The sequence below is a fragment of the Pseudorca crassidens genome, chromosome 16, assembly GCF_039906515.1.
Source record: "Pseudorca crassidens isolate mPseCra1 chromosome 16, mPseCra1.hap1, whole genome shotgun sequence".
Taxonomy (NCBI): Eukaryota; Metazoa; Chordata; class Mammalia; order Artiodactyla; family Delphinidae; genus Pseudorca; species Pseudorca crassidens.
Genome location: NC_090311.1, coordinates 6,276,636 through 6,289,781, shown reverse-complemented (window position 1 = coordinate 6,289,781; position 13,146 = coordinate 6,276,636). Strand labels below are relative to the sequence as shown.

Below are 13,146 nucleotides of genomic sequence, written 5' to 3'. Positions count from 1 at the left end.
ATTCTGGAACTCCACAGGGGCCACGGCACCATGCAAGGCAGCCCAGTTGGCTTTCAATCCCCGAAGGTGGGCAGGATATTCTATTCCCTTCTTTTGGCATAGGGGCCCTGGAAGACCTCTCCTCAAAGCGGTGGGTTGGAAATCCACACTCCCTGTGTGTGAGCTTAGCATCAAGAAACGGCTGTCCTCATCCTGACCGCGCACACCACAGAGAGCTTCCCCAAGGGAGTCAGTTCACCATGGTCCTCAGTCCATGGTCAGGGAACTGGGTGGCTAATAAAATAGAACAGACCATTCACTGAGTTAGTTCAGTGATGTCACTGAGCACACACAGCAACTGCAGAACCGTCCCCAGTAAAGTTAAGAACATTTTTGGGAATTGCCTCTGAAAGAGCACCTCAATATGCATTCAAGACCTTCCCAGGCCCCACCACCCTTTGCTTCAAAGGTTCACAACTCGAGTGAGAAGGGTAAGCAGTGCTCTCTGCCCAAAGCCATGACTCAAACTTCTGGCTTTGTTATCCCTCAGCATGGGATTAATTATCACAAAGTCTCCTAGGGGATTCATTTATATATAATATAACGTAGAGTTTACTGTCATTTTAAATAAAGACACTGGATGAAATTTAAGACATGTGAAAGGTAGAGAGAATATAAAACCAGACGTGGCAAGACATTGCAATTCCGAGGAGAACTCTGAATCACTGATCTAGGGCATATTCCATCTTGTGTTCAGAATAAGTAAATAGCTGAACTAAGTACCTTCAGTATTACTTTATTTCAGAGTCATACAATTATTTTCTTTCAATTGTAGAGGAAGCAATAGTGTAACTAAAATATAATCTTCTTTTAGCTTAAAAGTAATGAACTTATAGAAAATAAATTGGAATAAAAACTTAATTCAAGAGGGCTTCTAACGAAATCTCTCACTGTTTCCTAAAGCATGGAGACCTACATGGTTAAACATAAGGTAATTCTTTAATGTGATGTCAAGGGACCATAGACTCTTTTCCTCTAAGAGTTTAGAAAGGAATCTGAAGTCATGGCTCCTAATCTTTCAGAAATGGGCTCCCTTTAAATAAGAGCCATCCCATTTGTATAGAGCTACTGTGAATCTATAATTGTATCATTTTTTTAAGGAGGGGTGTGCCAAACAGTGAGCAAGATGGAGTAAGAGCAGGTAGCTTGGGTCAAATCGCGTACGGCTGTCCACGGCTGCAGCTGCATTATGAGAAATATCTATGAGAGCCTTGTATGAAAGACGAGTCCAAGTTGCCAAGAGATACTAAGAAATGTAGAATTACCTTACCTAGGAGGAAAATAGACCATAGAATTACACTGTATATTAAAAAAAAAAAAAGCAAAGGTCAGAAGATAGGAGATCTGATGCTGGTGAGATGTGGAACGCTGATTATTATAATTATGGACTAATGATAGTGGCCACCATTGCTTGAGCCCCTGCCATGTGTCAGGAAGAGTGCTAAACACACTTTCCTGAATACTTAAAAAGACTCACAAGGTCCTGTAATTCTGCTCATTTTTACAGAAGAGACAAGGCCCGAAGAGATGATGTATTTTGTAGTCAAGTGCAGATGCAGGATTGGGACCTAAAGTAATCTGACTCCAGACCTACTTCAGAGTTTCCTACTACACATTTGAGACTCTGATAGGAACAGGTTTTTTCCAACTGATTATTTAAAAGATAAAAGTAAACAACATTTTGGTTTAAGAATGTGGTTAAGGAAGCCTGGGGAGAACCTAGATACAGATCTGAAAAAAAAAAACCAAACAAAAACTAAATACAATATGATGAATGAAATAAAATAAAATATCAAAATCAAGAATGACCTCATGCTTGATTATATTGCAACAGAAGATGGGAATTCAGCTGCTGCAGAAGCCCTCCTTCATTACCAGGCTTTTGGCCAACAAGACTTGGTTGGAGGGACTTGGATACAAGCAGTCTGCCACTCAAGTCTTTGGTATCCTAATTCAGGTTCATTCAATAAGAATCTCTATGTGTTCATTCAATTTAACTTGTTAACCTCAACTTGAATAAAATTTTAGATTATAATTTAATTTTGGAACATTTTTTTGCTAACAATAACTGGGTACGCTTTTGTGTCTTACTGATGGTTATCGCTGACATGAAAGATGGCTTTGTCAGCATCGCAACATCTATGTTAGACGAACACTATAACCATTTAAAAAATCTTTCCTGTATAAATGGGATCTACTCTCTTGTGTAGAGAATAAACATACAATCGTCTTGATTGTCTCAATCAAGAAAAACAATTATAGTTATGAAGCTCCATATCAGAGGATTTTTGTTTATGATAACATAGTACTGTTATCAACTCAGATTATGGAAGTAAGAGGATTTTACACCTTAAATTCAAATCAAACTTGTTAGAAAAATTGAGAAGTACTCCTTATGTTTCCATTTTGGCTTTCACCAGTCCTCATTCGAGGACACCATTTTTTCTCACCTATAAACATCTTTAAGATATTTCGGTAAATAGCTTACACAGATAACAGAGTCTCTTTTATGTAAAAGGGCAATATACAAAAAAGCAACACATTTCTTTGTATTCTTATGAAAATAATTATTTATTACTCTTTCTTTTATGGTATTAAAAGTATTAGAACACAATAAAAACAGGCTGCAGACAGAAAAAAGAAATCAAAGGAGATAAAAAGGTGAAATCAGAATACTTCAGAAATAATATTCCTTTTAGAATAGTAAGAGAGAAAATGTCTTCATTGCATGTGAATTGAAAACCTTGACATGCACCTGTCAATATCCCCTCAAGCAGCCCCCCATCAACGTGATTGTATCATTTATTTCATGAATATAAGTGGAATGTGTGAGACTCTTTCTTCATTCCTGCCAAGAGCTGTCATAAGTATCCATTAAAAAATGTAGCAGTTCTGAGAAGGAGGTTTACAGTGATGAATGCATATTTTAAGAAAACAGAAAGATCTCAAATAAACAACCTAACATTATACCTCAAGGAACTAGAAGAAGAAGAACAAACTAAGCCCAAAGTTAGCATAAGGAAGGAAATAAAAATCAGAGTGGAAATAAGTGAAATAGAGACTACAAAAACAACAGGAAAGATCAACAAAACTAAGCGCTAGTGTTTGAATAAATAAACAAAATTGACAAACAAAAAAGAGAGAGAAGACTCAAATAAATAAAGTCAGAAATGAAAAAGGAAACATTACAACTGATACTACAGAAATTCATAGGATCATAAGAGACTTCTACTACAATTATATGCTAACAAACAGGATGACCTAGAAGAAATAGATAAATCTCTAGAAACATAAAACCTGCTAAGACTGAATCAGGAAGAAATAGAAATTCTGCAGACCAAAGAGTACAGAGATTGACTCCATAATACAAAAAAACAAAACCAAAAAAAAAAAACAAAACCAAAACAAAACCCTCCCAACACAGAAAAGCCCAGGACCAAAGGTTTTACTGGTGAATTCTACCAAACATTTAAAGAAAACTTAATGCCAATCTGTCTCAAGTTCTTCCAAAAAATTTAAGAGGAGGGAACACTTCCAAACTCACTTTATAAATCTAGCATTACCCTTGATAAGGTAATTGACATTGTTCTAGTCCAGATGAGGATACTACAAGAAAAGAAAACTATACATCAATATCTCTGATGAATATAGATGCAAAAAATTTCAACTAAATAGTAACAAGCCAAATTTAACAATACATTATACACTAAGTGAGATTTATCCCTGGGTTACAATGATGGTTCAACACATGCAAATCAATAAATGTGATACACCACATTAATAGAATGAAAGGTAAAAATCATATGATCATTTCAATAGATATAGAAAAAGCATTTGACAAAATTCAGCATCTTTTCATGATAAAAACCCTCTACAAATTGGGTATAGAAAGAACATAATAAAGGCCACACCTGACAAGCCGACAGCTAATCACACTCAACAGTGAAAGACTGAAAGGTTTTTCTGTAATATCAGGAACAGGACAAGGATGCCCACTCCTACCACTCTTATTCAGCATGGTACTGGAAGTCCTAGCTAGAGCAATTAGGCAAGACAAAGAAATAAAAGGCATCTAAATCAGAAAGTAAGAAGTAAAATTGTCATTATTTGTATACAATATAATCTTATATATAGAAAATCCTAAAGACTCAACCAAAAAAAAAAAAAACTGTTGGAACTAGTCGACGAATCCAGTAAGCTGCAGGATATAAATCAACATCAGAAATTAGTGGTGTTTTCATACACTAATAATGAAATATCTGAAAAAGAAATTGAAAAACCTATCCCACTCACAATAGCATCAAAAACAAAACAAAACAAAAAATACTTAGGAATAAATTTAACCAAGAAAGTGAAGGATCTCTATAATAAAAACTACAAGACTTTGATGAAAGAAACCAAAGAAGTCACAAACATATGGAAAAATAGCATATCTGTGTTCATGGATTAGAAGAATTAATATTGTTAAAATATCCATACTACCCAAAGCCATCTACAGATTCAATGCAATCCCTATCAAAATTCCAATGGCATTTTTCATAGGAATAGTAAAAAAAAAATCCTAAAATTTATATGGAACCACAAAAGATTACAATGAGCTAAAGCAGTCCTGAGAAAGAAGAACAAAGCCAGGGGCATCACACTTCCTGATTTCAAACTATGTTACAAAGCTATAGTAATTAAAACAGTATGTTATTAACCTAAAAAGAGACACATAGACCAATGGAACAGAATAGAGAGTCCAGAAATAAACCCTCACATATACGGTCAACCAATATTTGACACAGGAGCCAAGAACAGTTAATGAGGAAAGAACAATCTCTTCAATAATGATGGCAGGAAAACTAGTAACTGCATGCAGAAAAATGAAATTGGACCCCTATCATACCATGCACAGAAGTTACTCTAGAATGGACTAAAGACTTAAACAGAAGGCATGATACTATAAAACTCCTAGAAGAAAACATAGGAAAAAAAGCTCTTTAACATTGTGGACTTAGCAATGATTTTTTGGATATGAAACCAAAAGTACAAGTTACAAAAGCAAAACTAAATAAGTCAGACCACATCAAACTATAAAGCTTCTGTACAGCAAAAGAAACAATCAACAAAATAAACAGGCAACCAACAGAATGGGTGAAAATATTTGCAAACCATATATGGCACAAGGAGTTAATACCCCCAATATATAAAGAACTTATACAACTCAATAACAACAACAATGACAAAAACAATCCAATTAAATCCCACTAAAAATGGGCAGAGGAACATTTTTCCAAAGAAGATATCCAAATGTCCAACAGGTACATGGAAAGGTGCTCAAGATCACTAATCACCAGGGAAATGCAAATCAAAACCACAATGAGATCTCACTTCATACCTATTAGAATGTCTACCATCAAGAAGATAAGAGATAACAAGTGTTGGCAATGATGTGGAGAAAACAAACCCTTGTGCATTGCTGGTGGGAATGTAAATTGGTTTAGCCACTATGGAAAACATAGAGGTTTCTCAAAAAATTTAAAATAGAACTACCATATGACCCAGTAATCCTTTCTAGGTATACATCCAGAGGTATATATAATGTTGCAATGAACATGAAAATGCAGATATCTCTTCCACATCCTTGCGTGTTCATTGCAGCATTATCCACAATAGCCAAGATATGGAAACAACCTGTATCCGTCAATAGATGAATGGACAAAGAAGATGTGGTATGTGTATACAATGGAACATATTCAGCCATGAGAAAGAAGGAAATCCTGCTATTTGTGAAAACACAAATGTCTTGAGGGCATCATGCTAAGTAAAAATAAGTCAGAGAAAGACAAATACTGTATGATCTCACTTATATGTGGAAGCTAAAAAAGCTGAAGGCATAAAAACAGAGTAGAATGGTGGTTCCCAGGGGCTGGGACGTGGGGTCATTGGTACAAAGTTGCAACTAGTTGATAAGTAAGTCCTGGAGAGCTAATGCACAGCATGGTGATTATAGTCGACAATACTGTATTATAAACTTCAAAGCTGCTAAGAGACTAGATCTTAATTATTCTCACTACAAAAAAGAAACGATAATCATGTGACAGAGGAGTTAGCTAATACTACAGTGGTAATCATAATGCAACATAAAAAGGTATCAAATCAACACTATTGTACACCTTAAACTTACACAATGTTATTTGTCAAATTCTCGATTCTGTATGGGTTTAGCAGCTCTCCTTTCCTCTTTCTGCTTACTTTGGCACTGCTCTAGTTATTACAAAGGTCACAACAGTCACTGTGTTTTCAGTCCAGGTCATTTCCCAAATTGTTTCTATTCTGGCTTCTTTTCTGTAATCAATTCATTCTACAAGGTATGATCAATCAGCACTGCTTTCTTTATCCACTGGACTCAAAAGGAGCTGGTTGGATTGATCAGAATCAAATTAGGTTTCTAACTCTTTTAATCTATCAAGAGTGGAGATGACTGTGATAGAACAAACAAGACCAATCCTAGAGAGAAAGCTAAAGCAATTTAGAAACATTTTGACCTTGTGGGAAAAAAACCAAAAACAACAACAACAAAAAAACAGGTCATGCCTTTCAAATGCTAAAAAAAAATCGAGTCACACCTACTCTTTCTGTATTTTTGTTTTTTACATCTTTATTGGAGTTTGACTGTGTTCAGCATTATGAATTAATTCATTCCATAAACATTGGGTGGCTACAAATGCCAAGCTTGGAGCTGGGGATACAAAGATGAATTAGACAAGGTCATATATTCTAGGATGCTTCTAGTGTAGTGAGGGTGACCTAGATGTGAATAAGTAGAAATAAAGTGTTATGCTGGGCTAGCAATTTGTGCGTAGCTGAAAAGAGAGAGTAGTCCACTGTCACTGGGTAGCACAGGGACATGGATGAGAGCGAAGAAAAGCTTCCTGGATGTAGTGACTGGACACTGATGCTTCTCTTGTCTTGCTGTTGGCCTTCAGAGGAGTTCTTTTACAATATTTTGAAACCCATGCATAAAAGTTAGTTATTCTTCAAAGAGGAATATTCTTTAGGCTATAACATCTAAATAATACAGATACGATACAGACAATATTATTATAAAGAACAGAAATTATCTGGAATGATTTCTATGTTCCTGGTGCTCTATTAAGCATTTAAAAATCCTTATAATAATCCCTAGCACTATTATTATCCTATTATACATGAAAACTGACGCTTGGAAAGATGAAGAATGTTCTAAAGGATATTATCTAGTAAGCGGCTGAAGTAAGATTAGAATCTGAGCTTTCTGACCCCAGGGTTCAAGGTCTAAGCTATAGCGAGGCTCATGGTAAGGAAAACCTTTCTGAGTATTCAAGGACCAGGCTCTGTGATTCTGCAGGGACACACCAGCAACCAACCACAGGTATCATGACATTGGTTTGACACATGCAGGTGTGCATGTCTGTACATGGGTGATACGTAAGGCTGATTAGCATAATCAGGAAAAAGTAAAGCACTGAAATGCTAAACAACAGGAAAAATATGGGAAATCTGAATGTAAAAAGTAAGCTTGATAATTTTTACAATGCATGTCTTCGTCTGTTTGGGATGCAATAACAAAATACCACAGACTGGGGGCTCATAAGCAGCAGAAATTTATTGCTCATATGCCTGGAGGATGACAGTCCAAGATCAGAGAGCCAGCATGCTTGAGCGAAGGTCCTCTTCCTAGCTCACAGCCAGTGCCTTTTCACTGTGTCCTCACGTGGTGAAAGGGGTTAGGGAACTCTGTGGGGGCTTTTACAAGGGCACTAATCCCATTTATGAGGGCTCCACCCTCATTACCTAATCACCTCTCAAAGGCCCCACCTCCCACCATCACTTTGGGGGTTGTTATTTAGACATACAACTTTGGGGGAGGACACAAACATTCGGGCCATACCTATATGTACCATTCTTTTTTTTTCCAGAACAAGATAAGCCTTAGTATCTATCTGTCTAGCACATGGTCCAAAAGGACTTAAAACCAAGTAGCAAAGAGCCTCATTGTGCTCATGTAAATATTTATGAAGTTTTAATTTGCTTTTGCACTGGAAATTATTGATCTTTTTCCCTATTCAATTATAAAACCTTATCCCATGCAAAGAACCTTCTTAGAAAGAAAATTACTGAAGAGCATGTTTGTTATTTTGTTGGTTTTCATTACCCAATGTGGCACTGTACTTGGAGAGAGGGCCATCATGATTGCAATTATACTAAATACACTTACATTATTGAACAATCAGCCAGAAATGTTCTGGAGGAGGAAAAAATACAACTATAGTTCCAATAAAAAAAGTTTAGATGTTACTTTCAGCCTGATAATTTAAATAGTGGATACGATTCCATGAACAAAGCTATACCAGCTTATTAACATAAGAACTGATAAATTAGCTAATGAATATAAAAGCAGATTGTGCTACACTGGGATTTTGGTCATGGTTTTAGTAATTCCTCAAAATAATTCCAAGAGTTACAGACTTATATTGATTTATATTACATGGCACCTATGCCTACTGTTTCATTAGTAAGAATGGTATTTGTATTTATATCCATCCATCCACCCGTCCATCCATCCACCCGTCCATCCATCCACCCATCCATCCATCCATCTATCCACTCATCCATTTACACACTCAAGAAATTCTAAATAAGTGCCTGCTAAGTAACAGGCACCGTGGTGGGGAGTGAAAGACAAATGTGACATGTGAATCAAAGAAGAAACAGAAGGAGAACCAGGAGAGCGATGTATTGTGGGATTTCATCTCCATTGCTTCTTTGGTTAAAATTGCAGCTTTGTGTTTGCCTTAACTGGTATTACATTAATTCACCTGGAAATTAGCCAGAAGCTTTTGACGGTCAAAGATAGACCCTGAGTGGCAGTCCTTCCGGTTGCGTGAGTTATACAGGAACCTCGCCTGGCTGGGAAGGAGCTGACATGCACCGGGGAGCTTCGGCAATTTCTACTGCCTTTAATTGCATCGGCAGGTCAGTGACCATCAATCTGCTGTGTACAGAATAACTTTTCTCCGGGGGCAGCAGAAGCAGCAAAGCATAATCCTTCTGACGGCACTGAAAGTACTTAATTAGAGAAATAAATCAAGATTGAAATTCAACCTCACACGGTGCTGGCAATGCAATTCATCCCATGAAGGTGATGGGTGGCTGGCTGGCTGGCATGTATAGGAAATAGTGACCACGTTAGGACATTCTAATCTGCAGTGTGGCTGGTGAGTTTCCTTTGATGTGGCTTGTCAGGAATATTTCTATTTCAAAACCACAAAAATGTAAAGGGAAAGAGCGTGGGACAATCAGAAATCTGACATTTAGGTTCAGATTTATATGATAGCAGAGAGTACTTATCTGCAGTGTCTAGAACATAGTAGACATCTAATAAAAAAGTCAGAGACTGAAGACACATTTCATATATTCTGGTTCAGAAGGAAGATCTTTAACAAGAGAACTAGATTTGTCCAGCAAAACAACAACAAAAAAGTTCACTACAAATTATTCTCTTGCATGCGTTCACTTAAGATTGGTTGATTTCTTGATCTTTCAAAGTGTCGTTTGTGTGGGGTGAGAATACAAAAGATGGAGAAGCATAAAAATAACAGAATTTGTCTTTGGGAAGTCTGAAATTTCTATGGAGTTGTAAGATTAGCATCACACACGAGACAGAGCAAGGATATGAAGAGCCTAAACTTATGCAAGTTACTGCGGGGATTGCAAGTAAATATTGGCCCTGGGAGACAGAAATAAACACCCTCAGAGACCCACAGAGGTGGACTTAATGGGTGCAACACAGCAGTCTTGCTCACATGGCATTTCCTCTGTCTGGGTTAGTTACTCACCAGTCTGCTCTCTCTGGGCATCGTGGATTTACGTAATCTCAGCGAGATTCAATCCACCACCCAATGCCTCCAACCCTCATATCACATGAGTGTGGGATCTACTAAGACACCACCAGTGTGCAATCAGTGCTCTATATTTTTTCAATTTGCCTTTAATGAGTCATAATTTACAAATAAAATTGTAAGATATTGAAAGAGTACAATGTGATGATTTGATGTATGTATACATTGTGAAACGATCGCCGCCATCGAGTTAATATATCCATCACCTTATATATTTTATGCTTTTTTTTTTTTTTTTTGGTTAGAACACTAACGTTCTACTCTTTTAGCAAATTTCAACGATACAAGACAGTGTTATCAACTAGAGTCACCATGTTATACATTCGATCCTCAAACCTTATTCATTTTAGAACTGAAAGTTTAAACCTTTTTACCAGCCTCTCCCTACTTCTCCCATCTTCCAGCCCCTGGCAACCACTTTTCTACTCTCTGTTTCTATGAGTTCAACCTTGTGCTTGTTTATTTTGTTTGTTTTTAGATTCCACATATAAGTGATATACCATGCAGATTTTGTCTCTGTCTGGCTTATTTCACTTAGAATAATTCCCTCCCAGGTTCATCCATGTTGTCAAAAATGACAGCAATTCCTTTTTTTTTTTTAAGGCTGAATAAGCGTACACACACACACACACACACACACACACACACACACACACACCACATCTTCTTGACCCATCCATTCATTGATGGACACATACGTTGTTTCCATACCTTTGCTATTGTGAATAATGCAGCAATGAACATGAGAGGGCAGATACCTCTTCCATATCCTGTTTTCATTTCCCCTGGATACACACCCAGAAGTGGGATTGCGGGATCATATGGTAGTCCTATTTTTAATTTCTTGGGAAACCTCTATACTGTTTTCCATAGTGGTTGGACCAGCTTACATTTCCACCAATACTGTACGAGGGTTCCCTTTTCTCCACATCCTCACTAGCACTTGTTATCTCTTGTCTTTTGATAACAGCCATCCTAACAGGTGTGAAGTGACATCTCACTGTGGCTTCGATCTGGCTTTACATTTTAAAATGCTGCACCCTAGTCCTGGGATGGTGACTCCGAACGGGTAAGTTTGGCTTCTTGCCTTGCCATTTACACACCCTCCTAACACAGTCCAATAGGTAAAAAAGCATCTGGGGGCAAACACTACAGCACAGGTTTTCTGAAGACACATATGGCAAGTATGTGATACTGATTTACACACTTGTTCCATACTCTTACTTTTAAGATGTCTACTTTTATTAATTTACTCAAATATTTCCTGGATGTCTCCTCCGTCCCGCCACATCATGCTAAGTACCGAGGGCACGGCAAAGACAAAGAATTAGGTGTGGTTTCACCTTTCACCCAAGCACCTTGAAGGCAGAAACAACAGCTGTTCTCCTGGAGTCCACACAACAGGCATCCAGCAAAAGTTCAATGAGCGGACGGATGGATGGGAAAATGAATAAATGATAGGACGTGTTGAAATCCAAACAGAGATGTTATGGCAATTTTCACGTAATTGTAGAAGAATCTATTACTGAAGCCTGCAACTAGCATGCAAAATCCTGGCATCACAACATGTTTCCAAAATGCACTTAAAAAATGATTGTACAACATGATGAATTACCTAATAGTCTTTCCTTACGTTATTACCATCCTTATATTCTGCTTGCTTTGTCCAAAAAGAGCATGAAATCTCTACTTAATATCATAATTCGTGAGCCAAGGAATCTGGATTTAGTCCTGCTAAATCTGTACCAGGACCAGAGCTTTGTCCCACTGAAGGGACATATTTCAGCCTTTTCCAAGATCAAGTCTACCCCCCCCCACTTCTCCCCAGCACCTTCTCCATCTAGAGAACATCTGAACTGAACTACCAGATAAAAGTGAAACTGCTCAATTATATTTCAGTATCATTAAACTTTGTTTTGTTACATCAGAAACTTTCAGATAATACTAACAAGTGAATCTACCACAGGTTTTATGATTTTTTTCTAAGTAATGAAGGGATTCTCTAGGGAAAGTCCATGGCTCTTGAGGGTTACATAAAAATAGTCTCAAATTTTCAATATGGCACAAAGCTTATTAACCCTGCTCAGATTTCACGCTTAAACATCCATGATTACATTAGTCTTCCAAATATGATTTATTTAGACCTAAGTACTTCGATTTTTATGAAGAAATGGCAAATGCTGTATTGTATTTCACAAATTACAAATGACATTTTCTAGACTAGACTGAAGGGATTCAGCACCAGACTTGAGTTTTATAGTGTGTGATTTTGTCAAAAGTGTAGTATTTGGGCACCTTAAAAACTCAGTGACCTTTCTGTTGGCCACCATTACTGTTGTCTTTCAAATATTTGCACCTTGTCTGTTGATAGCTATGCTAGGGCAGCACAGGGCAGCAGAAAGTACAAAATAACCACCTTGGCTGGTCAGAGTTCGAGTCCTGACCAGCTACTCACCCTTCCCTCTGTCCCTGTACAACAGGGATAACAAGACAGTATCATCCTGCCATCCCGCCAGGGCCACGTGAGGATCAAAAACTAAATGTCAGTGACCAACACCATCCTGTGTAGCAGGAGATGGCCACAGCAGCGAGCCCCCTGCAAGAATCAGAGAAAAAGCAGACACTGCAGCCTGGCTACAACCTTCTATGGGATTAAATCCACTCATCTAATGAAGCACGTGCTGAATCCTCAAATTCTCGCTCTTTCTGGGCCTCCCATCTTATCCACTCATCTAATGAAGCACGTGCTGAATCCTCAAATTCTCGCTCTTTCTGGGCCTCCCATCTTATCCACTCATCTAATGAAGCACGTGCTGAATCCTCAAATTCTCGCTCTTTCTGGGCCCCCCATCTTATCCACTCATCTAATGAAGCACGTGCTGAATCCTCAAATTCTCGCTCTTTCTGGGCCCCCCATCTTATCCACTCATCTAATGAAGCACGTGCTGAATCCTCAAATTCTCGCTCTTTCTGGGCCCCCCATCTTATCCACTCATCTAATGAAGCACGTGCTGAATCCTCAAATTCTCGCTCTTTCTGGGCCCCCCATCTTATCCACTCATCTAATGAAGCACGTGCTGAATCCTCAAATTCTCGCTCTTTCTGGGCCCCCCATCTTATCCACTCATCTAATGAAGCACGTGCTGAATCCTCAAATTCTCGCTCTTTCTGGGCCCCCCAT

General features: G+C 37.9%; 1 protein-coding gene across 2 annotated transcripts in view; it reads right to left on the bottom strand.

Moving 5' to 3' along the window:
• Nucleotides 1–13,146, bottom strand: part of ADAM12 (ADAM metallopeptidase domain 12) — a 395,851-nt gene that overhangs the window by 158,848 nt on the left and 223,857 nt on the right. The gene's annotated exons all lie outside the window — the stretch shown is intronic.